Source organism: Sarcophilus harrisii, chromosome 6, assembly GCF_902635505.1.
Source record: "Sarcophilus harrisii chromosome 6, mSarHar1.11, whole genome shotgun sequence".
Taxonomy (NCBI): Eukaryota; Metazoa; Chordata; class Mammalia; order Dasyuromorphia; family Dasyuridae; genus Sarcophilus; species Sarcophilus harrisii.
Window position 1 is genome coordinate 55,571,772 of NC_045431.1, and position 14,173 is coordinate 55,585,944.

The window sequence follows — 14,173 nt, forward strand, 5'->3', positions numbered from 1 at the left end:
TTTTACATTTTGTCAATTACCATTTTTAAGGATTTGTTTTCTCTAGTGGATTTTTGTAGCTCTCTGTCTCTTTCTGTCTCTCTGTTTCTATCTCTTTTATCTCTTTGTCGCTATCTCTTTCTCTCTCCTATTGAGCTTTCTTTAAAATTTTGAGCTCAGTTCCTGAAGTAGAAGGGGTACTGTCTGGGGCCTCTTATGACAAGGGCAGCAGGTTCAAACTCTTTAAATGGTACTGCACTCATGTGGCCTATGGCACATGGGGGGACCCTTATGTCTGGTGCTTTGTTGAGCAGTGTACTTTGGGAGGAAATACTGGTGAAGGCTGTTGCTGTTGAAGGCCGAAAAAGTCTGATAGCTTACCTGGTCCCAAACTCATAGTAACAGGGTCTGGTGAGTGCTAGGGCCAGTGGAGTGTTTCTGCATTTCCTATCCATGGAAGATTACACTGAAGTCTGTATTTGCCTGGTTGATGAACATAGCCTGGTGGTTGCCTATCTTTTAGGCACTTTTATGTTTTACCTGGCTTTATGTTGAAGCATGAAGTGTAGCCATGGTATTACCCATTTGCCTAGGACTATGCTAAAATCCATACAGGATCCCATTGGACTTTGCCTATTTGCCTCAGGGTATGTCAAATTATATATCATAGTTTTCGGTATGCAAATCTACTATTCCCCTGGCTATGCTCAGAAGTATATGTTTGTGTGTGTGTTTGTGTGTGCACATGCACACATGTGCATGCATAGGTGTGTGTGCAAGGGGTGGTGTTGTTGGCATTTCCCTAATCCACCACAATAGGGCTCAGGATCTCTCTTATTTGATGAGAAGAAAGTTGTTACTGGCTTATTTGGACACTTCTTATACTGGACTTCATTCTCCTTCTACCTGAGTGAGACAGACTTTTCTTTGCAATATTTCAAATTTATTGAGCTAAAAACATGTTTCACTTTATTTTTTTGTTGGTTTTAGGTGTTCCAAGTTTTTTTTTTTTTTTTAATGAATTATTATGGTTGTTTGTGAATAAGGGAGAAATGTCAATTTACTGCTTACTCCACCGTCTTTACTTTTCTTAAGTATCATAAGCACACATTCATAGCAAGAAAAAGGACAAACAACTTGCTATTTTTCATTATCATCCTTCTTAAAATGCACTGTTGTCCTTTTTACATTAATTTAGGCCAGAATATGGTGTATCATTCAGATGTAGGAGTAATTCTGAGAAATGTACTGGGCGATATTTTTTTTCCTTTTCCTCCAATGTTTCTATTGAGAAGAAGTTATGGTTACATTTTTGTGCAGTCTTAGGCTTTGCTTTTGAAATTGGAAAGTAAATTTTTTTTCTTCTTAAATCTATATGCAAAATGATTCTATTATTTCTTTATGAAGATAGAAAAAAATGATTTTCCTGGAGGAATAGTAGCATAAAAAATTGACATAAAAATTAAGAAAAAGAAGGTAGAAAGCAATGCATGAAATTTCAGAGAAAAGGGTGTGGGCAAGATGGTGAGAACAAGTTAAAGAAAGACTAATTTCCCAAAGACAGAATTATTTTTAGAGTACTACAAGAAGGTTATTTCAAATCATAGTCATTTTGAACAAAGATGAGTAGAAATAAATGGATAATGGATTTTATGTAGAAATAAAGAAATTTGGGGGGCGGAGCCAAGATGGCAGAGAAGACACACGCGACTTTCTAAGCTCTTCTCTTACCCTCTTTATCAATATTATTCAGCCTCAAAAAATAGTCTTGGCTCTTTACAATTCCGTAAAAGATAAGGTAGAACAACTCACCGGCCGAAGAAAATCTGCAGTCCCCAAAAGGTTGGTTTGGGGCCAGGGGAGATGGCGCCAGACAGGGAAAGGTTGGGGTTCGAGAGGAGTCCCAAACCGAGGGTGAAGGCACCAGATCTCAACACAAGCGCGCAGCCCCAACCCGCAAACGGGCTTTTCGCCCAGGGCGGTTGTGATCCCACGCAGGACGCAACCAGGTTAGCCTCAATCCCTGCGCAGTGGGGAACTCGGCTTGGGGCCATGAAGCTTTTCAGGGCCGATTTGCATCGGCAGAGACGCTGGGCAGGTTTATGGCTGTCTGCCGTTCTGTGGTCAGCTCTAATACTCACAGTCCCACAAGAGGCTCCGGCCTGGGGCATTAACACTTTCACCCATAATCCCCAAAAGCATAAATAATCCCTCCAGCCCTAAAGCAGTTTGATAAGCTAGGCCAGTCTGAATCCACTTCCTGTTGGGGAAGGGAAAACTCTCCACCCAGAACACTCCCATACCTGGAGCCTGAAATCCGTTTACATCCTTTCCCTGCTCTGCCGAAGGAAAGCTAAAACCCCTTGCCCTGGGAGACCCTACCCTAAAAAAAAAACATGAATAAAAGATGAAAAAAATCCACAACTTCTATGCAGAAAAAGAAAGGCAGGTCAACAAACCTGAAGAACCTCAAACAACAAAAAATGCATCAGACTGTCCTCCTTTAAATTCCTCCATAGAAAGAGGACCATTTAAAAGTCTCAAAAAGAAATTAAAGGGAAAGGAAAATTAAAAATTTGGGAAAAAAGGAAAAGAAGTTACAAGGAAAGGCAAAACAAAATTTGAAAAAATAAAAAATTGGAAAGAAAGTTTAAAAAATTTCCCAGGAAAGTGGGGGGAAAAACAAAAATTAAGGTGGTTGGAAAAAAAAAAAAACCCAAGGAAAGTAAAATTGAATTGGAAAAAATAAAAATTCACTAAAAAAAAAATTAGGAAATGGGAAAAAAAATTCCCACGAACCAAAACCAACATTCAAAAAAACTCAATTGGACATATACAGAAAAAAAGTAAAAAAAATTGAAAAAAATAATTCTTTAAAAAAAAACTAAACAAATTAAATAAAATTCCCAAAACAACAAAAATCCAACAAAAACAAAAAAAAAACTAAAAAAAAGGAAAAAACCATAAAATTTTCCTTCAAAAACAACAAACGGAAAAAAAATTCTAAAAGAAAATCCCAAAATTAGGAAACTTTCAACAGAAAAAAAAAAAAAAACCTAAAATACTAACAAAAATCATCCAAAAAGGAAACCCCCAAATTAAAAAATCAAAAATAAAAAAGGCCAAAACCATCCAAAACACCTTCAAAAAACCTAAAAAAAAACCCAAAAATTGGGCCCAAACCCAGAAACTATCAAATTAAGAAAAAATTTTACAAACAAAAAAAAAAAAAACAAAAATTACCAAGGGCCAAAATAAAAATCCCCAGACCCCCTCTACATTAAAAAAAAAGAAAACCAATTTCCAAACACAAAACGAGGCCACCAAGGCCAAAACCCACTTAACAACATTTTCTTCAAGGGAAGGAAGAGGCTTTAAGAAACAAAGGATTCCAGTTTTAAAAAAACAAAACAAAATTTGACCCAAGAAAAACCCAAGGTGCAGAAAAAGGTAAAAAAACTTTAAAAATTGTTTTCTATTTAAATAACAAAAAAAAACATATATAAAATTTGAACGTTCAAAAAAGAAAATATGGAAAAAGGGATGTGGCAAAAAAAAAATAAAAAGGAAAAAACCACCCCAAAAAACTAAAAACTTTTCCATATCTAAAGGAAATTTAGAAAGGAAAGGAAACATTTGAAATCCCACTTTCATCAAAATTCTCAAAAAAAAAAAACCAACATTTTTTTGAAAAATTCTCCCCTCATTAAAAAAAAAGAAAGGAAAAAAAAAAAAAAAAAAAAAAAAGAAAAACTCAAAGGGAAATTATAAAAATAATATCCTTCCAAAAAGCCCATAAAATTTAAAAAAAAAATTTAAAACAAAAAAAACCAAAAAACACAATCTAAAATTTAAAAATGGGAAAAACCAAATTGCCATTAAACATTAAATAAAAACCCCCAAATAAAAAGAAAAATAGCAAAACTGGAATCAAAATAAAAACCCACAAAATTTTATTTAAAAACACAAAAAAAAACCCATACAAAAGCCAAAAACCAAAAAAATTTGAACTTCCGGCCAAATACAAAATAACCATCACCCAAATCCAAAAAAAGCCACTAGCCAAAAAAACAAAAGAAAAACACCTACTAAAAAAACCAAACAACAAAACAACCTCCAGCCAAACCCCTGCCACCCCGTAAGCCCGCACTCCCCCAAAAGGTAAGAATTCCAAAAAGCAAACATAAAACTGCCAACAGAAAATTCCAACACACTCTCCAAAATTAAAACCATCCAAACCCACAAAAACAAACAAAAAAAAGTAAAAAAAAGCCAAGCAAAATAACAAAAAAAGCCAAGCCTTGGGCTCTTTAGAAAAAAGTAAACCAAAAAAAAAAACCACCACTACTTCTCAGCAATTCTGAAACCACCCAAGCCCACCCTGTAAAAACACCAAAAACTCAAAAGCCAACACCCAAGCCATGCAATACCAACCACTTAAAATTTAAAAAAAACCCATGGCCCAAACAACACTCCTTGCCGGCCCAAACAACTCAAACCCCAGTTGCCCCTAAAAACCAAACAAAACATCACCACAAAAACCGCAGGAATACATTGCAATAAACACTCCCCAAAACTTCCAAAAACAAAAACAAAAAAAAATGTAAAAACACAACTAAAAAACAAAAAAACAAAACCACCCCCAATCCAAACCAAATTAAGTTAAAAAATCCAAAAGAAAAGTAAAAAAAAAAAAACAAAAAAACTAAAAATTTCCTATAAAAAAAACCAACAAAAACAAAAACACTTTAGCCATCTAATTAAAAAGAAAAAAGCAAAAGTAAAGCCTCCCCAAAAAAAAACTTTCCACCAAGAAAAAAAACCAAAAAAGAACTCCCTTTATAATCATTTGGCCTAAGCCCAGGACCTTCCAAAAAACTTTGAAACTAACAGAAAAAAAGCCTTGAAACCAACACCAAAAAAAAAAAGCAAAAAAACAGCCCACTCCCAAAAAAAAAAATTTCCCAAGGCAAAAGGCCCCAACCCCAAAAAACAGCCCAGCCCCCTACCAAACCTTTGGGCCGCAAAAACCAAAACCACTTCCCATAGCCAAACATAAGCCACCAGCCACCCAAAACCTGGCAAAAAAAAAAAAAAAACCCCCCTAAAACCTTGGCCAAATACAAAAAAACCCAAAAAAACTCACTTCCAAAAAACCAACACACAATCCAGCCAATTTCCACCAAAAAACCAAAAAGGCACCAGGCAGGAAAAACACCAGCCTGGCCTTGCCCTTATGCACCACCCCATAAATCCGAAAACCATTTCCATCCAACATCCCTTCCCTTAACACGCCAAAAACCAAGCAAACTTTCCCAAAAATCCCCATCTAAAAACCATCCAGCCACTTCCCAACAAACGCAACCGCCCCGCCAAATCCGCCCCCATTTACCCACCTACACCCCCAAGCCCCGCCCAAAACACTTCCATAAAGCAAAAAAATAAAAAACAAAACAAACAACAAAACCCGCCACCCCTTTACCCGTAACGCAAGCCCCTTCCGCCGCCACCAAAAAATTATCCAAAACACCACTACTCCCCAAAACCTCCACAACCACCCTTTCCGTTAAAACCCCTCCGCCCACCATTTGCCCTCACCCAAAATTCCTTTGCCAAAAACCCAAACCACCCCCCCAAAAAAACCCCCCCAAAAAAAAATTTAAAAATTTTGGAAAAAAAAAAAAAAGGAAATTTAACCCCCCCAAAAACCCCCTTCCCCCCAAAAAAAAAAAAAACCTAAAAAAAAAACCAAATTTTAAAAAAAAAAAAATTTCCCGGAATTAAGGGAAAAACAAAATTGGGGTTTTAAAAAATTTTAAAAATAAAAAAACCCCAAACCCAAAATTTTTTAAAAAGGAAAAATTTTCCCAAAAAGGGGTTTTAAAAAAACCCCTCCAACCCCCAACCAAACCTTTAAACCCAAACCCAAAACCCGGCCCTTTTTTAAAAAAAAAATTTCCCAAAAGGAAAAATTTTAAAAAAAAAAAAAAATTTTTTAAAAAACCCCAAAAACCCCTTTTTTTCCCCCCCAAAAAAAAAAAAAAAACCCCAAAAGGGGGTTTAAAAACCCCGGGGGAAAACTTTAAACCCCCCCGGGGGTTTAAAAAACCAAAAAAAAAATTTTTAAACCAAAAAGGTTTTTCCCCAAAAAAAAACCAAAAAAAAAAACCCAAAAAAAAAAAAAAACCCCCCGGAAAAAAACCCTTTTCCAAAAATAAAAAAAATTTTTTTTTCCCCCCCCAAAAAAAAAAAAAAAAATTCCCCCAAAAAAGAAATTTCCCCAAGAAAAATTTTAAAAAATTTAAAAGAAAAAAAATTAAAAATTTTGGAACCCCCACCTTTTTAAAGCAAAAAAAAAAAAAAATGGTTTTGGGAAAAAAATTTTTGGGGCCCCTTTGGAAAGGGGCCCCCCTTTTTGGGGAAAAAAAAAATTTTAAAAGCAACCCAAAAAAAGGACCCCAAAAAACCCCAAAGGAAAAGGGAAAAACCCCTTAGGAAAATTTTGGGCCCCTTTTTAAAAAACCCCCCAAAACAAAAAACCCCCCCCCAAAACCAAAAAAAAAAAAACCCCCCCCCCCCCTTTTTTCCAACCCGGGGGGGGCCCCCAAATTTAAAAGGGATTAAAAAAACCCCCCAAAAGGGAAAAATCTTAAAAAAAATTTTTTCCCCCCTTTTCCCGGCCCCCCCCCCGGAAAAAAAAATTTCCAAGGGAAAAAAAAAAAAATTTCCCAAAAAACCAACCCAAAAAAACCCCTTCCCCCCCCAAAAACCCAATTTTTTAAATTTTTTTTTAAAAGTTTTCAAAATTAAAATTGAAATTTTTTGGAAAAAAAGAAAAATTAAAAAATTTTTATTTTTTTTTTTTAAATAAAAAAGGGAATTTTTAAAAGGGAAAAAAAAAATTAAAAATTTTTTAAAATTTTTAAAATTTTAAAAATTTTTTTAAATTAACTTTAAAAAAAAAAAAAAAAAAAAACCAAAAAAAAAAAAAAAAATTTTTTTTTTTCCAAAAATTTGCCTTTAAATTGGTTAAAGGGTTTAAACCCAAACCTTAAAGTTTAAAAAAAATTTTTTTGGGGGGGGAAAAAGGGTTTTCCCTTAAATTTTTGTTAAAAAAAAAATTGATTTTAAAAATTTTAAAAAAAAAAAATTTTTAAAAAAAAAAAAAAAAAATTTTTAAAACCCTTTTTTAAAATTTAAAAAAAAAAAAAAGCCCCCAAAAAACCCCTTTTTTTTTTTTTTTTCCCCAATTTTAAAATTAAGGTTTTTAAAAATTTTTTTAAAATTTTAAACTTAACCCAAAAAAAATTTTCCCCAAAGAAAAAACAAAAAAAATTTTTTTTTTTAAAAGGAAATTTATTTTTTTAAAAAGAAACCCAAAATTTTCCCAAAAAAAAAAAAATTTTTAAAAAAAATTTTTTTTTAAATTTAAAAAAAAACCCCTTTTAAAGTGAAATAGGGATTTCTCCTGTAATTTGTCCTGTTCAAAAAACTGGGGGCAATGATTTGGATGCAAGCATAGAAAATATGAGATAATATGATGCTAAGAAGAATAATTAACAAACTGAATGATTATCTAAGCTTCCTAAATCTTGACTGGATAGAAAAATTAGGGAATTGTAATGTAGCACAAAGGCAATTCTCTCAATTCCTCAGGTAAATCTAGAACATTTCACTATGTCTAAAGTTCAGAGTAAGTTTTGATAAGCATCTATTTTATCCAAAGTTCTATGCTGATAGCCCAATGAGTCTTTAAGTCACATTAGACCAATCAACAGAATTAAAGACATAAAATTCATTTACTTTAATTGTATCCCTTTCTTAGGCAACTATCTTGCCTTACTAATGCTGCCCCCTGACTCAATTGTTGCATAAGTGCCCACAATACTTACTGCTTTAGTACAAAGTAGCTGCTGCTGTGTGTTATAAGGGGTTTTCCCTTTACTGAGTCATTGCACCTCACAACTCATATGTTGCCACCTACTGGAACCTAATTGATCATCTAGAATTTCTTAAACAAAGAAAATGAGATTTTCCTGATCAAAACAAACCTTCTAAAAGGAAGATGATTTCAACTCTTTTTTTAGTTAGAACAATTATCATACCTGACCAGAAAACAAAAGAGCCCCTCAAATACCAGGCTTTTTTTTTTTTTTTTCAGTTTATCTCTATGTCCACCGGGATTGTCTCAATGACAGCTCAATAATAATGTGGTAATGAATAAATCCATTTAAACTCTCACCATATAAATGGAAGCTAATTTCGGAGTCACGCACATTGTCATGAAGTTTCACTTGAAAAATATAAAGGCTTAAAGTGAAACTAAAGAAATTTGTTCTGTGTTACAGAAGATACATCCAAATCATTTCCTCAATAAATAATAAGAAAACAATTCCTAGAAATGGGTTCATTTCTTCTTCAAATCTAGAACAAAATAAAAACATGATTAGATGATTATAATTTAGGTAAAAAAATGAGGTTTTAAGATAATTTTAGATTAATATGAATCAATTGCATGATATTTCAGTTTAAAAAAAGCTAATTCTATTATAGGGTGCATTGAGAGTCACAAATTATAGAAAGAGGAATGTGATATTCTTGGCTTGACTCTTTTCCAGGTCAGGTAATATCTGAAGTATTTTCTTCAGTTCCAGGTCATGTTTTTTAAGAAGAGTATTGATAAGTTGGAAAACCTCAATCTAAGACTGAAAAAGTAGTGAAGGTCTTTGAGATCACACTTGATCACAGTTTGCTGTTGCTTATATAAAATAATATTAATTTAGTAATTTTATGGTGCTCTAAATTACCATTGATCAGAGAAATGTAAATTAAGACAACTCTGAGATATCATTACATACCTCTCAGATTGGCTAAGATAGCAAAAAAAGATAAAGATAAATGTTGGAGGGGGTGTGGGAAAACAGGGACACTGACACATTGTTGGTTGAATTGTGAATGGATCCAACCATTCTGGAGAACAATTTGGAACTATGCTCAAAAAGTTGTCAAATTATGAATATCCTTTGATCCAGCAGCGTTTCTATTGGGCATATATCCCAAAGAGTTCTTAAAGGAAGGTAAGGGACTCACATGTGCAAAAATGTTGGTGGCAGCCATTTTTATAGTGGCAAGAAACTGGAAAATGAGTGGATGCCCATCAGTTCTAGAATGGCTGAATAAGTTATGTTATATGAATGTTATGGAATATTATTTTTCTACAAAAAGTTATTATTTTAGAGAGGGCTGGATAGACTTGCATGCTCATGTAAGTGAAGTGAGAAGAACCAGGAGATCATTGTACGTGGCAACATCTATATTACATGATGATCAATTCTGATAAACATGTCTGTCTTCAACAATGAGATGACTGATGCCAGTTCCAATGATCTTGTGATGAAGAGAGCTATCTGCACCAGGAGAGAGGACTGTGGGAACTGAATGTGGATCACAACATAACATTCTCACTCCTTTTGTTGTTGTTTGCTTACATTTTGTGATCTTACTCATTTAATTTCCTTTTTGATCTGATTTTTCTTGTGCAGCAAGAGAATTGTATAAATATGTTTGCACATGTTGGAATTAATATATATTTTAACATATATAACATATATTGAATTATTTGTCATTTAGGTGATGGAGTAGAGGGAAGAAGGGAAAAAATCTGAAACACAAGGCTATGCAATGGTCAATGTTGAAAAAGTATATGTGCATATATTTTGAAATTAAAAAGCTTTATAAAATTTACTCATTTTATGCATTTCATATATAAAACTTGAAAAAAATACATTGTAAGATCAGTAATACTGGTATTATCTTCATTTAAAATTGAAAACAGATTTCCGACCAAGATGGTGGAGAGGACACACATATCTACTTAAGCTCTGTGTTTTCTCTCAGAATAATTTATTTCATAACAAGCCTTGGAATTAGTGCTTGACTAAAAGAAAGAAAAACACAAATAATTACCAAGAGAAGATATCCTCGAAATTTGCCAGAAAAGGTCTGTTTTTGCTTGTGGGTAGGAAGGCTTAGTTCTGTCCCAGACTGAAGGCAGGCAGTGGCAGCACAACAGACAGAGTAAGGCAGGCAGTTCATAGCTGAGCAGACTGGAGAGGGGTGAGGTATGATCTCAGCCTTTTCTGTGGAGAAAGTTTAACATGGTGTTGGCTATTTTGCCCTAGCAGCAAGCCAGTAGATAAGCAGAGAAGCTAAAAACACAGGGGATGAAGACTATAACTCTGAAAAGCTAGGGTCTCTTGGAACCTGGCCACACCCACCCACAGTGTCTCAGCACTCTCTCAGTCTTAGAAAACAGATGGAGCGCAGCCAATGCTGTGCTGCTAGTGCCTGATGCTGCCCCTGCAATCTGTAGAAGAAGCTCGGTAATACCATCCAGTCCCCTTCCCCCCTCCCCCCCCCAAAAAAAAGACCATTTGTTTTTCTTGTTAGTTTGTTTTCTTTGACTCTTCTTTGACAAAATGAGCACACTCTAACTATTGATAGCTTCTATATGGATAGAGAGCAGACTTTAAACCCCGAGGAGACTAAAAACAGACTGTGTCCAGATGAATCCCCAAAGGGAATTATGATCTGGTCCTCAACACATAGACTCTCATAGAAGAAATTAAAAAGGCTCTCACAAGAAAGCTAGAAGAAAAATGGCAAAAGGAAAGGGTAGTTGGGCAAGAGAGTCTGGATAAGTCATCCCACTCATTTAAAGATAGAGTGGATAAAGAAATCAAATCCTTGAAAAACAGAATTAGTGAGTTGGGAAAAGAAAACCGCTCCCTAAAAAATAAAATTGGCAAAATGGAAAAAAAAAATCCATAGAACAAAACAACTCACTTAAAAACTCAATTGGACAATTATAAAAAGATATAAAAAGTGAGTGAAGAAATACTTCATTGAAAATCAGACTAGAACAAATGGAATTGAATGACTCGACAAGACACCAAGAATCATTCAAGCAAAACCAAAAAAGTGAAACAATAGGAAAAAAAAACCCATCAAATACCTTCTTGGGAAAACAATAGAGCTGGAAAATAGATCTAGGAGAGACAATCTGAGACTTATTGAACTCCCTGAAAAATATCATGAAAAAACAGCCTGGAAACGATTTTCCAGAAAATTATCAAAGATAACTGCCCAGAAGTTATAGAAACAGAGAGTAAACTAGAAATTGAAAGAATTCATTGATCACCTACTGAAAGGGACCCTAAAATCAAAATACCAAGAAATATAGTGTCCAAATGCCAGAACTATCAGATAAAGGAAAAAATACTGCAAGCTACTAGAAAAAATCAATTCAAATATAGAGGAGTCACAATAAGGATTACCCAGGATATAGCAGCATCCATATTAAAGGATGGAAGGGCCGGGAATATAATATTCTGAAATGTTGGAATCCTTACAAAGTGTTAAATCATTAGAATTGATAGAGACAATAATTATCTAATTTAGTATGTTTCAGTATGATTGATCTGATCCTATAAGAAGATGTTATGAGCCAGAACTTGAAACAAGGTACTAAGTGGAATTGATGGAAGCAATGCTTGTGTGCTTGGGTTTGCACTTTAAGAGTTTACACATTAAAGCTCACACATTGGAGTTCACAAAGTCAGGAGATATACAAAGTTAACTTTGTAACTTTGTGAATTCACACCTCCCATAATCCCATTCTCGGAGGAGGCATCAACTTTTTACACTGAGCATAAAAAGAGCTTCAGTTAGTGAGTCAGTTCAGAAGAAGCCACAAGTCAGAGTTGAGCTAGAGCCAGAAGTCACTTTGTAAGATTGACAGAGTGAGAGTTCAGTTCGGGAGATTGAGAAGCTAATCTGCAGTTGGGCAGAACCAAGATTCAGAGAGAGGCTGAAGCTAGCAACAAAAGCTCTTGGAATCAAAGAAAGCTAACTGGGCTATTTTGGAAGAAACAATAAAGAACTACTTTAACACCTGGTTTCATTTGGTGTGATTATTACTTTGAACCAAAACTAAGGCTGCCTCCAAAGAACCTCCCCCGAGAAACCTGCTCACAGAGAACCATCATATATTATAGAAAAGAAGAAGAACACCACACTGAAAGGCTAAGGAACTTTTGTATGCAGCTAAAAATAACTTACCCAGCCAAAATGAGCATCTTTTTTTTCCAGGGAAGAAGATGGACATTCAAAGAAATAAGTGAATTTTGCCAATTTCTGTTGAAAAAAATGAATTAAACAAAAAGTTTGATCTACAAATAAAGAACTCGAGAAACCTAAAAAGGTAAGAAGAAATCTTGGAAACTATATTTCTGCTATAAAGATAAAGAACACATATATACTTAGTTCTAGAAACCAGAAGAGGAAAGGAAATTGTGCCTGGAAAAGTAAAGTGGGGGTACTACATATCATGAAGAGGCAAAGGAAACCTATTACATAAGAGAGAAAGAATGGACAGGGGCGAACATAGTGTGTATCTTACTGCCATCAGAATTAAAGAAAAAATATTAGACATATTTGATTTAAGGTGAAACTTCTCCCACCTCATTGAAAAGTGGCAGGGGAAAAGTGAAAATTGAAGGAGTAAGCTAAGGGGAAGGGAATGCAGAAATTGTGAGGAAAAGGGGTAAGATAGGGAGAGGAACTATAAAGTAGGGGGGAGGGATACTAAAAAGAGAGGGCTGTGAGAAGCAAGTGGTGTTCGCAAGTTTAATACTGGGGAGGGGAACAAAGGGGAAGGAAAGGAGAAAAGCATAGGCAGGGCTTAATAAGATGGCAAGTAACAGAATTGGGAATTTTAACCATAAATGTGAATGGAGTAAACTCCCCCATAAAGAGGAAGTGGTTGGCAGACTGGATTAAAAGCCAGAATCCTACAATATGTTATTTACAGGAAACACACCTGAAGCAGGGTGATACATACAGAGTAAAGGTAAAAGGTTGGAGCAGAATCTACTGTGCCTCAGGTAAAGTAAAAAAAGCAGGGGTAGCCTTCCTCATCTCAGATCAAGCAAAAGCAAAAATTGATCTAATTAAAAAGAGATAAGAAAGGGCAGTATATCTTGCTAAAGGGTAACATAGATAATGAAGCAATATCAAAATTAAACATATATGCACCAAGTGGTGTAGCATTTAAATTTTTAAAAGAGAAATTAAGAGAGCTGCAAGAAGAAATAGACAGCAAAACTATAATAGTGGGAGATCTCAACCTTGCACTATCATAATTAGATAAATCAAATCACAAAATAAAAAAGAAAGAAGTCAGAGAGGTAAATAGAATACTAGAAAAGTTAGATATGATAGGTCTTTGGAGAAAATGAAATGGAGACAGAAAGGAGTGCACTTTCTTTTCAGCAGTTCATGGAACCTATACAAAAATTGACCATATATTAGGATGTAAAAACCTCAAACTCAAATGTAGTAAGGCAGAAATAGTAAATGCATCCTTTTCAAACCATGATGCAATTAAAATTATATTCTTTAAAAAGCCAGGGGAAATAGACCAAAAAATAATTGGAAACTAAATAATCTCATACTAAAGAATGATTTAGTTAAACTCTAAATAATAGACATAACTTCTCCCAAGAAAATGATAATAATGAGACATCATACCAAAATGTGTGGGATGCAGCCAAAGTGGTAATAAGGGGAAATTTCATCTCTAGAGACCTACTTGCATAAAATAGAGAAAGAGAAGGTCAATAAATTGGGCTAGCAACTTAAAATGCTAGAAAAGAAACAAAATAAAAACCCCCAGTCAAACACTAAATTTGAAATTCTAAAAATAAAAGGAGAACTCAATAAAATTGAAAATAATAAAAAACTATTGGATTAATTAATAAAACTAAGAGTTGGTTCTATGAAAAAACCAACAAAATAGACAAACCCTTAGTAAATCTGTTTAAAAAAAGGAAATAAGAAAATGAAATCGTTCATATTAAAAATGAAAAGGGAGAACTTACCACTAATGAAAAGGAAATTAGAACAATAATTAGGAGTTACTTTATGCCAATAAATTCGATAACTTAAATGAAATGAAACAATACCTTCAAAAATATAGTTTGCCCAGGTTAACAGAGGAAGAAGTAAATAGTCTAAACAGTCCCATTTTAGAAAAAGAAATAGAACAAGCTATTAACCAACTCCCTAAGAAAAAATCCCCAGGACAAGATGGATTTACATGAGAATTCTACCAAACATTTAAAAAACAATTAAC